This window comes from Epinephelus moara, chromosome 11 (genome assembly GCF_006386435.1).
Source record: "Epinephelus moara isolate mb chromosome 11, YSFRI_EMoa_1.0, whole genome shotgun sequence".
NCBI lineage: Eukaryota > Metazoa > Chordata > Actinopteri > Perciformes > Serranidae > Epinephelus > Epinephelus moara.
The window spans coordinates 9,400,543-9,412,876 of NC_065516.1; the positions used below are offsets into that span (position 1 = coordinate 9,400,543).

The 12,334-nt window shown below is 40.6% G+C and overlaps 1 non-coding gene across 1 annotated transcript; it reads right to left on the reverse strand.

Annotated features, from left to right (window-relative positions):
* Nucleotides 1-11,685: 11,685 nt before the first annotated feature.
* On the reverse strand, nt 11,686-11,842 carry LOC126398168 (U1 spliceosomal RNA). The gene has a single exon (XR_007570741.1). It is a non-coding gene; the product is annotated as a U1 spliceosomal RNA (small nuclear RNA).
* Between the last annotated feature and the right edge of the window lie 492 nt (nt 11,843-12,334).

A 12,334-nucleotide genomic window follows, 5' to 3' on the forward strand; every position in this document is an offset into this window, starting at 1 on the left:
GCTAACAGCTGAGTAAGACTGTGAAGAACTGCATTATGTTCTGATATATTTTCTACTTTTTTCCCCCTCTTATTTTGTGACTGACTTGCTGTCATTCAGACAGGAAAGAAAAGAAAGAGCATAGCTTGTGGTACCATTTCCATTCAAATGGAAATGTGAAATGTCAAATCCTGCTTAAAAAAGTCTAAATGCCAGCGACACATAAGGGGGCTTTCAGGTGACACACACTTTGTAGTGTCGCCATATTGGAGGTCCTAAGCTGTAAGCCAGGAGTAGCTGTCATGTCAGTGATGGATGACAGTCCCGGCAAACTGTACTGAATAGAGATGGTTAAATCATGTGCCACTGATTTGTTTGTGCATTTCGATAACTAGATTGGGTGAAAGCTGTTGCATGTTCCCATTAACAGAGCTGGCTGTTTATGTTAGCTAGCTAGCAAACAGCTATTTGTAGATATAATTTCCACATTGTGCAAGGGTCCTCCATGATGGTGCCGCCAGCTGTTGCAGATACCAGCCTCCACTTAGTGCTACTGTAATGCATCTAGCCAATCACACTGCTTGGCTGTAATCGCCCCATAGTCCATTTCTATATTAGACCAGAAAGACTGATAGAAGGATGTGAATTATGTTAAAAATATGCACAGGTAATGAAAATGCATGCTTCTTCAGAAAGCGTCACACTGCTGATTAAGTCCAGATTACGCTTAAGGAAAGGCAGCAGACTGGCATATCTCTGGTACATTGGTGCTCTAATGAACGGAATACCAACCTGAAACCAATTAAGCGTCTCACTAGTATGACTGTCTTCCCTCTGGGGGTCTTTGTGCAGCAATAAGTTCCTAATTGCTAGGGCCCCGGTCTTTATCTCTCTTTTTATCTCTATATTGCAATCTTAATGTTAATTTGCAGGAAGTGCAGTTGATTAATGAGTGACTTTAATCAGGGTTTGAAATCATGGTATGCTCTCCCAATCCTCGGTGATCACTGGTCATGTTATTTTAAATAAAAACGTAACAATTATACAAGCCTTCCATTTTCCCAAGTGATTTTTCTGCGAGGAATAAAGGGCCGCTGAGCTTTCCTTTTAAGGCTAAATCAATGAAAAATGTTTCCTTTGTGAAATAAGAGTTTAAAAGACAGAGATGATGTATAGCAACTGATATTAAAACCCAGTGGTGTCATTATTTGAGGGTACCTAGATAACTGGCTGTCTCTGATTCCTGAGCAAGTGGAATCCTTGGCTATCAGATACAATAAAAAAAGACAGTAGGAAGAGGAAGTTAAGCTCCAGTCTTTGCTTCATGTCATAATCCTTCCGATCTCAAATCCAAAGTGTGATTTCTCCTCACACTCCCAGAATTTCCTCTCAGAAATTACCATTTACCAATTACACGGTGTCAGGAATGATTCATATCTCTTTAATGAGAAATGACAGTAGATAGAGGAGAGCCACCTCGGGTTTGATTTCATTCTCAGTGGGATGGGATGATCTGTTGACAGAACTACCCGCTAGACAGAAACGATGGGAGAGGAAGCCGTCAGCGGTCTTTCAGTCATGTCCTCACCAATACAATGGGGAGCAAGAGGTCACCGAAAGAAGGTGGAGAAAAGCTTTCAACCAATTATGCCTAGCCTTGCCTGTGTAGAGCTACTGTAAGGATGAGTGTCATGGAAATAGAGTTACTTAATTTCGTTATCAACATTTAATCTGTGCCCATGGCTTAGCAGAGCAGTCGCTGTGTGCTCAGTCATGCTGGGCGGATCAGTCTCTATGTCAAGCCCTGCAAAGGTTTACTGCTTTTATCTCAAGTTTTCTTGGCAGTGTGTTTGGAACCTTTCCATTAAAAGTTTAGGTTTAACAGGTTGTTTTTGGTGACTGTTTCAAGTGGGGGTTGTAACTGATACTGGCTAACATGACTGCAACTGTGTAAGAGCACTTATTAAGTAGCTTTTTAACAGCACGTTCATGCAGTTCAGCAGTGACGATGCATGTGGTATTGATCACACCTGTTCCTGTGTACATTGTGTTTACTTGGATGACCAAAAAGGTATATCATCCAGTAAGGGGCAGATCGGGTCTCAATTACCCATGGCTGAGTGACAGAATATCTTTTTAGAAAACATCAAGCAAATAAAGTATTTTTATTGCTGTCATGCAAACTTTGACTGATTCAATAATTAATCATTAATAACCAACCTATTCTCATACAATAGTTTTTATGATATCCTACGAATTAGCGTCCCACGAAAGATGATATGCACTTAACGTAAAGTTACAGAGGCTAGGTTTAGGCAAATAAAGTTACGATGGCTCAGTTTAGGAAAAGAAACATGGTGTAGACACACTTTAAAATGACTCAGTCAAAGTCTGGTTCTGAACACTGGTCTCCAGGGGAATCTTCTGTGTTTTCTGACCCATCCACGACCCCAACCAACCTCCTTACGTGATTGCTTCCTGAATTATTCTTCACTCCTGTCAGCACATGGCTCACGTGATTACAGCCTTCAAAATTATGTGGGTTATGCCCAAATAACTGGCTCATAATTACGTGGGATATGTATGAATTTTGGTGCAGTTCTTTTTGTAGGAAAAAGTATGAACCGTGCATTAGAACAGCCTGTTAGAACTATAACTACACATTGGGCTTGTCACAATATGAGAAATTTAGTCGTCATTGCCGATACCAGTGAAATTCCATGTTTCTCAATACCCAATTTGATACCACAGTAAAAAGCCAATAAATGTAGTGAATCTAAACAAACATACCTTCAAGGTAAAATGAAATTTAATTCAAATATTACGATTTATTCCTCATGACTCACCTCGAACGCAAAGAAATAGTCGATGTGGGTTCATGAGATTTTGGGGGCGAGAAAACATATATTACTATCTAGCCTATGTTAAATTTATTTCTCTTTCATGGTTGTTGCTGTTAAGTGACAGTGACGAGTAGCGTCAGAGTCTTACTTAAAGACATTTTCAACTCTTGGCCACCCTAAAAAAAAAAGCCAAACATGCCGCCCTCAGTGCAGAAAAGGCGCTCTTAGGCACATAGACTATACAAATCAATGGACATACCTACTCCAACTTTACTTACTGGTTTGTGGACTACATTTTGAGGGCCTCAAGTTCAGCATTTTGGCTGTCACAATGTTGTATTTTTTAAACCAGAGGTGTCCATATTTGGATGAGAAGGTGGAGTTGCAGAATAGCTAGGGGAGGATCTGACTCACAGACTGTAGCAATACCTCTCACACAGCTCTTCACGCAAGCTGCCCTGCCTTGAAATTGATATGCATAACGCCTAGCCTTACTGTAATGTAAAATTTACCCCAGTTGGATGGATGTTGAAATAAGCTAAAGGGACCAATATCATTCTTGTTTTGCACCAGGTTGTAACATGTTCATTTCTACTGTAAAGTTGGGCATTTTAACATAGGGTTCCATGTGCATCGACTTACTTTTGGAGCCATCCTCAACTGGCCATTTAAAGAACTGCAGTTTTTGGCACCTTCGCGTTGGCTTCATTTTCAGCCACAGAGGTTGCCACTTGGTCACATTATTGGTGTTTGTAGGATAGTGTAAATTCAAGGTCCTCCCATTGCAAATAATTAACAAAATATGCCAGACTCAGGAAAAACGTTTTTTTCTTTTTGATAAGTTGAGGTGGAGCTTTGCTGCAGTTGCACTTGGTGCCATCTTCCATGTGTTGTTGTTGTCCCTCTGTGCTGGTAGACGTTTTACCACTTCCTTTGGCAGTTAATGGCAGACTAGAACACTAGGCCTGTCAGTGCCGGAAGAATTACATCCCCGGTAGCAATGGAACTTATGGTACCGGAGATAAACTAGTACCATCCTTTATCAGAATTTTGGCATCACCTTGGTACCAAAGTATCGGTTCTTGTGACATTCCTAATTCACATCAATGACAAACTTTTTATTCAAAGTCTTATAATTACCAATAGTAACCAATGCTCTCTTGTAGTGTGACTGAATGCTCTTCCATTCACAAGGCTTGTGTTTGATATTCAATTCAGCAGCCTCTACTCTCATAGCTCCTGGGTCAACAGAAAGTAATACTCCAGTAGCAGGGACTGTTTCGGGGGGCAGGAATTACCATCCAGGAACAAATACTAGAAATAGGTTCTTGCAATCAAAATTCAGGTGAAGTGCATGACTTGCTTAAAGATTCCTGGATTCTTGCAAAGGTTCCTGAGGTCAGAAAGCGCCATCTGAGGCCTAATCAGCAAGTTATCAATCAAAAGGCACCTGGAGTGTATGTGCAGCAGGCATGGTGTTGAGTGTAGTGGGCAACATGAGGAGTTTAACCCTGATTTGTCCAGATGAATTGACCAACAACACATTCCTATGTTTAGCATCAGCCAGAAGTAAGAGCTGTAGGGGGGGAGGTTTATGAACACAGGCCTTCAATTCATTTGAGTGCATCATACAACAGCAGCCTACACTTTTGCCCCTTGAGCAGCTCCACGTGAACAGCTTATAGGCGCGTTGTACTTGTGTGTCAGTGTGCGTCCATGTGTGTAAATTTAAACCAATTCTCGAGAACCTGACTCCTGCTGTGTGGTCAAGCCTGGACTCCCGATTGCTACAATCAGTTTTTTTCTGGGTTAAGACGGGCGCACAGCTTGCACACTCATATAAACCCCACTACCCTATAATTTGTCTGTGTAAGGTGCGTCTACAAAGAGGCCAGGTATTTTTTAAAAGGCTGGAGGTCATCCTTTCACAATAACTACTTCTGTTGGACAGTATAATTTCCCAAACAATAAAAAAATATATAAAAAATTATTAAAAAATAATAATAAATAAACATTTAGCACAGAGCAATAGAGAGTCAATCATACCTTAATATACTTTCAGTCCAGTTTCTCAATGGTTGGGACTAGGGATGCACAATATTGGACTTTGGCTAATATCCGATATGCAGATATATAACTCATTTGACCAATAACAGACACTGATATGGATATATCATATATATATATTATGAAACACTGTGCAACCTTTTTCCCCAAATCCTCTGACTGAATATACTTCTTTATCTCAATGCTTGTACCCTGGTTTATCTTTATTCTAATTTGTATTTTCATTTATGTAGGCCTACTTCTGTAATACCTTGGTTTAAGACCATGAATCTGTTTTCGCATTGTGAAGTACTATTATTTCATTGTCTGATTTATATGCATTTATTAAGGACATTTACTTCAAAATTTAAAAAGCCCCAGGGAAAACAATAATTGACAGCCTTTTGTTATCCCAATGTGTTGTTTTACTTTGTGATGGTTTATGACATTTTAAAACAGAGTTTACTCAGTAGAGTTCAAGTTGAATGGATGGCAATTTGCTTGTTAAGCTGTCGGATTTTCACGGGGGGAAGAAGAGGAAAAAGGGTCAGACCTAGCAACCCTGGGGAGATGGTAGCATGGAGGAGAGCAGCCAATAGTTAGTAGGAAAAAGTACTAAATAATAAGCTGACAAGAACTGACTGTAAGCACAGGAGCATGCAGAGTGTGGGGTTTTTCAGTGACTGTTAATGACTGTAAAAAAAAAAAAAAAAGTTTGACAATGTTATTCATAACAGGAGAAGTACACATTCATTGAGAAATGCAGGAACCCTTGCTCTGTTACCCTGCTGGTGAAGGGACCCAACAAACACACCCTTACGCCAGGGCCACACTGCCTGCGAAGCGCAGCGCACCGAAATTCTCGCGCGCGCCGGAGAACCTCCGTTCACATCAGACGCGCATTTCTCCACGCCGTCGACAAGCGATTCTGCTCCCAGCTGTTATTTTTCACTGCCTGGCTTGACACATTCGCTCGCGGCTCGCGCAGAAAATAGACCAGACGCCGAACTGATCGCTGCAAATCGAGAGCCTGCCGCGGAGCTTCCCGGCACGGCGCGGCCAGTGTAGATGACACAGTCGGTTAACATGGGCGCCGAAAGGAAACTGCCTTCACTTCTCGGCGCTTCGAGGCTATTCGCGGCGCTTCCGCGGGCGGTGTGGCCCTGGCGTTACACAGATTAAAAATGCCGTAAGGGATGGTTTGCAGGCAAGCAAGAACGCCATTGAAGACGGTAGTGTTGTGTCCGGCCCAGATGCGTTTGAAGTGGCTGTGGTGGAAGCTCTGGTAAAACCCAAGTCCACTGTGAAAGGCAGAGCCCAGCTGGGAGCCCAAGCACTTGCAGTTGCTCTCCTAAATGGGATGAACTCCAGTTACGACCCACAAGAGACCCTGCTGAAGCTGCAGACAGAGTACAAAGAGCGTGGACAGCTAGTTGGAGTGGACCTCAGCACAGGGAAACCATGGTGGCAGGAGAAGCAAGTGTTTTGGGATAATTACAGCGTAAAGAAACAGCTTCTTCATTCATGCATAGTGGAATGTCTTCTCTCAAAGGTTAAAGGTCGACTTGGTAAGCTGCAGCTGTTATCATACTCACACGGATAGTTGTTTACCTGATGGTTCAGTCAGTGTGTCTCTAGAAACTCTGAACCCTTTTAATGCACTGAAACAATGATGATTGTGAAAATTATCTTCACAAAGGGGTATCAGCATTTCGTAATATTGTAAGGCAGAAATTGACATGTTGGCCAATTGTGATATTTCATTTCAAAGCCAATATTGATACTGATGATGTGTAGATACTATTGTGCATCCCTAGTAATATTGTGATATTGTGACAGACAGGATCTGGTTCAGGAAAGAGACATATATGCAGATACCTTCTGTTTTGATAAATGGATCAATTCCTGGCTTCAGACTTGTTTAGTTGTCTCTGGAACTCTGACATATGTTAAACATAAAGTATTAACGGCTATATCCATTGTCTAGAAACAAGACAGAAAAGTTTTCCTTATGTACGGATCAGATACGGTATGTCACTCCAGTGCAAAGCTGTACAATACATCTTTTTGTTGAAGGAAAAAAAAATGGGGGAAAGATGGAAAAGGGGAGTGTGACAGCATCCAGGATGACAGATTTTCTGGGGATCAGGGTGTATTTACTGGCTGAAAACAGTTTGTGCTGCTAGCCAAGAGTGTATATCAGCATGGCATCGCTGATTTGTGTCTTGGTACTGTGAATTCTAGCTGTGGCAGAGAGGCAGTCTAGGCATGTTCTCAAATACTGACTACATCAGTTGCATTCGTCACCATGACAACCATGACCATTTTTTCACCCCCATGCAATGAAATGAGGCACTATATGCATTAAGCAGGAGCTGTCTGTCAAACATGAACATTTGACAATACTTGGCAAAAAAATATTTCTTTACATTACATTACAACATTATTGCTGCTTGTAGGAGATGATACTGATTGGGCGAATAAGGGGGTTGCATAATGTATCAAATGGTTTAATTATATGACCTTGTAGTCTTAATGTTTTTCATGTAATACATTTTTACAGTACATGGAACTAACACACACCCTGTGCTTTCAGAATAAAGCAGCCAGTGGTGGAGAGCGATGAAGTACATTTACTTAAGTACTTGACATTTAAGTACAGTTTTTGAGTATCTGTACTTCACTTGAGTATATGTACATATATATTTTTTGGAACTTATTACTTTGACTCCACTACATATGACAGACAAATATTGAACTTTGACTCCACTACATTTCTATGAAGGCTCTTGTTACTTGTTACCAGTGTTGGGCGTAATAGTTACAGTAATATATTCCATTTTAGCAGGAACAAAGTAATAGAATGTGTTACCAACACAATTTTGGGTAATGTTATTACATTTACAATGTCACATAACAAGTTACCACCAGAAATAAACTGTTTTTATTTTTCATTTTTCCACACCGTTCCACTTCCGCCAGCGCACCACCAGAAAAAATATCCCCCAGAAGGTTGTTGTGTGTTGTTATATCATTATATGCTACGTTATAGAAGGGTGCTGGTGATCTGCACATCTGAGACTGTGCGTTTTCATGTTCAGTGTGTTTCCATTTTTATATCAGCAATGTCTACAACATATCCCCTTTTGCTTTTGCGTCCTAAGGCTGCTTGACAATAGCAGGGATAAGGAGCTGACTTCCAGTTTGTGTTTTTCCTCATCCTGATGATCAGCACATCTGGCCTTGGTGATGTTAGTATATGTGGAATGTGTTTCCATTCATATCCCCTACAACTGCAGAGGCACACCCTCCTTTTCTTATGGACAACTCCTATCCCAGTGCTGCTGTAGCTGACCGGCTGTTTATTGTGTTTCATATCATAGGCCCACAAATATTTATCCATATCTTAGAATTATCAGACTTTGATCCTCTGCTTTACCCTCTTTTTGTCCAGGGCTATCCGTTTATTTAAAACGGTTTAGGCTATTTATTGGTTCTATACCATCACACTATTATTAATATAAGTGGGGGATTTTAATACAAAGTGGTAACCACTGTATGTGAATGCATGAATAGGTCAGACCTGTGCAGCACTGGATTTGAAATGAATTGTAATAAACTGGAGCTGCTGTGCTTTGATTACCTGCTGTGAAACAAAATGGCCCCCATCCATTTAAAATCAAAATTGGTTCCTCTGAGGTCATTTCGGTGAAAGTAACGCAAATGTAATGTAATAAGTACCTTATTACCATGCACTGAGTAATATTGTAAAGTAACGTATTACTTTCAAATGAAAGTAAAGAGTAATATGTAATATATTACATTTTGAGAGTAACTTCCCCATCACTGCTTGTTACATTTGCTTTGAAGTCAGTAGATATATATTTATATTTTTATTCTAAAATGCAAAAGTCCATAACTGATCATGCAGTTTTGTGTGTGGTTTATTTGTGGAAATGTTGTTCCTGTCCTTCACCCTTGTGCCTACCTCTAAGATTGGGTAGCTCATTGATAGAGATAGGTAGAGAGGAGAGGTCATCAGTAGGTGGATGTATCTGGTTACTCAGTGTTGCTATGGCTACAGCAGCACCAGAGTTGGGTAAGGGTTACTTTAAAAGTAATCGAAGTACTTTACTGGTTACTTTTTTGAAAAGTAACCAGTTACTTTACAAAATTACTCCCTGAGAAAAGTAACTCAAGCACTTTTAAAGTACTTTTGAGTATTCTACATTTCCTATTGGGCAATGGACCACAGGGCACTTAGCCTATATTTTTTGTCTCCAAAATTAAAGTTATGGACCACTTGCCCTTCACTGAGATCCAATTCTCCCATCACAGCCGTCACTTTGACCAGTAGAAACACAGAACGATCTGCTGCCGTAGACAACTGTATGACAACAACACCCCAGCGTTTTTAATATTTCCTCTAGGGATGTTACCACACAGAGTAAAAGGGGGAAATGATGGTGTGAAACAGCAGAGGCACTTTGTCAACTCGCTGAGTACTGCCATTAGCATCAAGCTAGCAAACAATGTTATTTCTTCATAATGGAGACGGACATAAAGTAATAACATTAACAAATAGCGGCGGGGCTTTTACTCACCACAACTGCAGAGACTCCCAGCTTCATTTGAAACAGACTACATTATAGACGGTCCGTTATTTATTAATCCCTCTGTGTTTTTATAGTCTTACTTTTTATCCGCTCCCGTTGGCTTCATAAAGTTAATACATTGCGCCGTCATTTCAAACTCAACACTTCCTGAATTTGTTTCAAATTAAAAGCCCCTTATAAACTCGGCTAGAGAATCCCTCCATTTTCTAAATAGGCTTTTATTGTGAAACTTTTGTAGGAACTTGGTTGTGGAGGATGCAGTAGCTTAAGTTCAAGTTCAAGATATCTTTATTGTCCCTGAGGGGCAATTTGTGGTGCTGCCAGCAGCAGAACAATAGAAATAACAATGACAATTACAGTTCAAATAAGCAATCCACAAAATACAATAGAGAATAACAATAAATAGTAACAAAACAACAACAAAAAAAACCACATGAATGTTGAAAAGCTTGAATGTTTGCGTATGGTGCTTCAAATGAAGCTCCTGCCATCTGCTGGCGCTTTTAGGTGACTACAACAACATTTCGGTTGGCATGTGAACAGACACAGTGACTCAAATAATAGTAAAAGTGATAAAAATAGGACAAGAATAACCCGATGACATCACACATGTCGTGAAAGACGATCGGGGATAATTGGTGAGTACCAGCGTGTAGTGTGTCATGTCTGTCGTCAGTCACGGCACGATTTTATGACAATGTGACATAGTGACTTTCAGAACACGCAGAAAAGTCGTGTAGTGTGTACCAGGCATAATGCAAGTCCTGAGTCTGACCTGTCTGTCAGCGAGTCCTCCTCCACCTATTGAGTCGTGGGTATTTTACTGAAGGATCCTGCGGAATGTTTTAGACTCCACTGTAGACAACGGCAGCATTTCTCCGACCACATAGCGAGACACAAGCTCCGTGGCTTCTTTCAGACTGATAGGTTTAACGTTATCTCCGTTATTAGAACCAAACGACAGCCGTTGCTGTTTCGGAGCTGAAGGACCAGCTTTCTAAAAGTAACGGAAGTAACTGATGTCTTGTTTGAAAATGTACTCAAGTATTTGATTACTCAAACAGCAAACTAACGCGTTTGATTACTTTTTGCAGTAACGAGTAACCTAAGTACTCTAACGCGTTACAAAGTAACGCGTTATACCCAACTCTGGGCAGCACATGGAGATGAAGGTTCCCCACCAGATCCTCCATGGCCATACCTCAAGTCCATGTCTGAAGTTTTTGAGATGAAGAATGATTTATATTGTTTTGAATGTTCGCTCTGTGTACGACACACTAACTACATCATGGCCTACAAGAGTTGGCCATCCAACCTGACAAAGCATGTCGAGGTCCGTAAAACGTTTGCTTAATTCCAGATGAATATTTTAAACAAAGTTGTCTGTGCTTGTAGTTGTTGCAATTTTTGTGCTACAGTAGGTCAGGTAAAATGACTGTTTGTAGATTTGCCTTGGAAGTTGTTGTACACTGCGTGTGTGTGTGTGTGTGTGTGTGTGTGTGTGTGTGTGTGTGTACAACAATGTGCTGAGTTAAAAAAAAAATAAAGGTACTTTGAATTTTCTTTTTTCTTTTTTGCAGAACCAAGAGTATCTATACTTCCATTCAAGTAATAGAGTTGTGTACTTTGTCCACTACTGGTTATAGGGTCTTAATTATAGGGCTGCAACTATAGGTTAAATATTGACTGGCCATTTTTCAGCCCAGTTACCAAAAGAAAATGTTGGCATTCTACATTTCTGCAAATCAGGAACATGTTTTGCACGTTTCATACATATCATATCATTGATTCTAAACAGACATGGTACATGAGCTGACTTTTTCATTGGAAGAAGATAAAGAAGAAGAATAAGAAGAAGACGACATACTTTATTAATCCCCACGAGGAAATTTAAATTTTTCACTCTGTCATATACACACAGGCCCCAAATACACACACATGCACAGACAGGACCTATATATACATTAAATGGAGAGATGTCAGAGTGAGGGGGCTGCCCACTGACAGGTACCCCAAGCAGTTGGGGATTCGGTGCCTTCCTCAAGAGTACCTCAGCAGTGCCCAGGAGGCGAACTGGCACCTCTCCAGCTACCAGCCCACACTTCATATATGGTCCAGATGGGGGCTTGGACCGATGACCCTCCTGTTCGCAACCCAACGCATCCCTATAGACTGAGCTAATGCCGCCCAAAAAAAAGAACAAGAGGAGAGGGCGAACACAGTCCCCCACTACCAGAAATTATGCAGTCGAGATTCCTACATTTGGGGAATTGACAGAAGTCAGCTCAATCAGAGTGCAATGACTGAGCCTAGCCACCCACCCTCTTGATCATGGTATCTCCCCTGCCAGATAAGGTGGAGGGGATGGTGGACGGCATGTAACCTAGGCAAAATGGCTGCCAAGCAGCAGACTGCTGCAGACCACTATTCTAGGACAATGAAATTAGTTTTAGCAAGTCTTACCTGCATTCCCAGTAGCTTATTAGCTACCAAACATGGTTGTTTAACCACATGTTAACCACAGCATTGTTGAAATATATAGTTTCAAAGTTTATGCTACGTAATAACCTACAAATTTCACATATGCATGGTAAAAGATACAACACCAATGTTTTTTTGGCAATTGGATTGCAATTTTTTTTGTTTTGTTTTGTTTTTTTGATGGCGAATCACATAATTAGGTGCATATGGAGTTTATTTATTTATTTATTTTCAGGTCTAAATAATACAGTCACAATTTTCCAAGGTCTGAAGTAAGGAATAATTGTAAAATGCCAATCAGTATTTCACTTGTTTGCAACATCCTTCCTCTGGCACAAATGTGCTAGTTCATAATTTCATTCCAGCACT